Source organism: Phyllostomus hastatus, unplaced genomic scaffold (genome assembly GCF_019186645.2).
Source record: "Phyllostomus hastatus isolate PE091 unplaced genomic scaffold, TTU_PhHast_1.1 phas_contig_34, whole genome shotgun sequence".
NCBI lineage: Eukaryota > Metazoa > Chordata > Mammalia > Chiroptera > Phyllostomidae > Phyllostomus > Phyllostomus hastatus.
In genome coordinates, this window is record NW_025333857.1 from 34,785,251 (window position 1) to 34,788,775 (window position 3,525).

Consider the following 3,525-nt stretch of genomic DNA (forward strand, 5'->3'; position numbering starts at 1 on the left):
ATGGGAGAAAAGCTCCATGTTGTCCTTATCATATTGGTTTTTCTTTTAGTAATCTCTGTGCATCTGTTCCCATCTTTTACTACTTTGTTTATTGCTTAAAATCATTCTGTTTGTCCTTCTAAATACATTGATGTTCGAGATCTTTGACTTTTTTCCTTTAGAAACTCTTTGTTTTCTGTCACCCTTATTTTCATTCTGTTGAGTTTGTGGAAGAACATCTTAAGAGACCACTCAGTGGTTGTTCCCACCTGTTCAGTGGCCTGCGCAGTGGATACTGCAGACCCGTTTCCAGTGGCAGGCTGAGCACCCCAGTCTTCAGTAGGGAACTGCTGAACAGGCACAGAGGGCACCTGTGCCTTCAGACTAGTCAGCGACCTCAGGCTGAGCAGCAGTGAACACAGGAGCCGAGCGGTCCATTCACCCTGAAATGCCTCCTTGGTCACAGCCTTTTCAGCAGTGGCCTGCTCTTCCTTCTCAATCTCTTCAGGATCCCTGTAGAAGTAGAGATTCGACAGGACTTCCCGTGGGTGTTCTCAGGAGATGGTGCCATGCATGCACAGAACTTCCCCAGCCAGCATCTACCACATCAGACCCACTTGGTGAGCCCCTTTCTAGGATCTCATAGCAGGCTTCATCAAGATGGTCTGAAAACAGAAAGGCAAGTAATACCTGAGAGGCCCAAGTAGAACAAGAAATATGGAGAAAAGCAAAACACCATTTTCTCTCCTTAGAGCTCACATATGTTCAAATTACAATTGTAGCAAGGATTACTATTGAACTCAGTCATTGGGTCAGTGACCCTTGTGGTATTAGTGAAAAACTTAACCCTCATGTAGCCTACTGTCTACACTTGTGAGTTCATCAGCCACCAGTGGCCTCGACTCTGAGCCCTAATAATATGCGGGATCTTTGACTTCTTATTTTACTTCCTTATTGTTTTATAGGCTTGATTTAAAATAATCAACTTGAGTTTTATTTTTTCACTATTTCTTACATCCTACATTTTCCTCTTGTTTTGAAATTATTAATATTTTCATGATGAACATCTTTAATTCCTAAGAAAGAGTATGTGGACAGTTAAGTGTTTGAGTTGCACATCTGCAAGTACGTTTACTTTGCATTGTTACTTGACCTGATAGATTGGCTCACTGTAGAGTTTTATACTCAAAATTATTTTTTCTTTGGACTTAGAAGACGTATTCCACTCATTTTTGCTCATGAGTAAGACTGATGCTGTTCTTATTGTTGTTCCTTTATGCAGAAGCTTGTAGGCTTTTCTGTTGGTCCTTGAAGGACTTAAACGCCACCAGGAAGTCTAAATGTTAGTCTCTCTTTCATTTATTCCACTTAGTAATCATTGGACTCGTTCAGTTTGAAGATATGTTTTTCAGCTTTGTGAAAAATGTCCCATTATTTCTTTGATACTTTGTTACTGGACATTTTTTTCTTTTCTTTTTTAAAAGATTTTTTTTAATTTTTAGAGAGAGCGGGAGGGAGGGAGAAAGAGAGGGAGAGAAATATTGATGTGTGAGAGATACATGGACCAGTTGCTTCTCACATACCTCCAACTGGGGACCTGGTCCACAACCCTGGTTCCCATGTGCCCTGACAGGGAATTGAACTGGGGACCCTTTGGTTCACAGGCTGGTGCTCAATACAGTGAGCTACACCAGCCAGGACCAAACATTTTCCACTTCTTTATTTCTTCTGTAGCTGTTAGGTAGATATTAAAACTCTTAGTCTAATTCTCTTGGTCTTTAAATGTTCCTTCTTTTCTCCTCTCTGATTTTCTGTATTCAGTTTGCATTTTAATATTTCTAAGTATTTCCAACTCTTTTTTCTGGAATAATACATTTCTCCACTTTAACATTTTATTGTAAAAAATTTCAACAAATTTTAACTTTTTGCCATGTTTCCCCTTCTCTTTATGTATATGTTTGAGGGGGGACCCCCAAAAACCTAGAGTTTATTTATAAAACTTGTATATTTATTCTTACATGTTTAAACTCCAGTCACCTTCAAAGTACTCTCCATTTGATGCAGTACACCTATCAGGACGTTTTTCCCACTGCTCAGTTTTTGAATGCATTGATTTTGATGCCTTTTAGTACCTCTGCTGTTTTTTGTTTCACCTCTTCCACTTCTGCAAAATGTTTCCCTTTGAGGACTTTTTCATCTGGGAAACAAACAAACAAAAAAGCCACCGGGAGCAAGATTGGGTGAATAAGAAGGGTGGGGCTCGAGAGTCATGCTGTTTTTTGCTCAAAAACTGCTGAGCACACAGCACCTTGTAGGCAGGTACTCTAGTGAATCATCCATCATGAAATGGACAAAGATTCTTCAGAAAAAATTCATTGAAGCAAATGCAGCCTCTTATAACAATACCATCTGGTACACTGATGCAGATGGGCTCCTAGAATACTCACCTAGTGAGGAAAGCCTGTATTAAAGGGGCCCGCCCTTCAGAAGTTAATTCTGGTGTTTTGGGGTTCCCCTTGTATATCTTTGCTGTGAACCATTTGTAAATAAATTGATGATATAATAACCATTTACCCCTCAATATTTTAGAATGCATCTCATAAAAATAACTAATTTCTAATATCACAATACTGTTATCACAACTAAGAAAATTAACAATGATTCAATAACATCACAGCCAATGTTTAATCTCCTCAATTGTCCTAGTAATCTTTTAAACATTTAAAAAACAATCTGGATTGATAAACTGCATTTATTTGCTATAATTGACTCTTTTTAACCTGCAATAGTACACTGACTTTCCTCCCCTATACTGCTACCAACCTTTTTCTTGAGAGTGACCGATATTCTGGATTTGTCTGATTGTATGCTCATGGTGTCATTTAACATGCTTCTCAGTCCTCTGGATTTCCTTTCAGTTGGAGCCAGAGAGTTGGTTTTATTCAGGTTAAGTATTTTGTCATGAGAATTTTGTAGGTTAAGTTGCATACTTGATATTGTGTCACATAGGAAGGCACATGACGTTAGGTTGTCCCAGCCCCAGTGTAACTAAGTCTGCTCGTGTCATTAAGGTGATGCCCTTCAGATCTCCCATTGAAATGGTATTTTTTCCCCTTTGCAGTCAGTAAGTTATCTCTGGAGTGATTAGGTGTTCCAAAAATCTTTCACCTGGTGGTTTTAGCATTGATAGATTGTATTTATCTAAGTCAATTATTATATTAGAAGTTGCAAAAATGATTTTCTACTTCTGTAATTCCTTGTACTTTTATTATAGACATTCTCTTACAGAGAACTTTTTAAAAAAAAAATCCCTTTTCTCTCTTATTTTGAGTTTCACTGTGGACCCAAGGAATGTTTAATTAAAATGTGATAATCAGTTATAATTACTATTCTTTTCAAAGGCCAGATTGTCCTGAATTTGACCACTGGCAGTTGATTCAAGCTGGTTCCTTGTGTCATTTTGTCATGACTCATTTGGTCTTTGGTCACTTTTTTACTTTTGACACAAATGTTCCATATTGTCTAGTACTTTCTATGTCTCAGACA

The 3,525-nt window shown here is 38.1% G+C and overlaps 1 non-coding gene across 1 annotated transcript; it reads right to left on the bottom strand.

Moving 5' to 3' along the window:
• Positions 1-753: 753 nt before the first annotated feature.
• LOC123820356 lies at positions 754-905 on the bottom strand. The gene has a single exon (XR_006785969.1). It is a non-coding gene; the product is annotated as a small nucleolar RNA SNORA62/SNORA6 family (small nucleolar RNA).
• Positions 906-3,525: the final 2,620 nt, after the last annotated feature.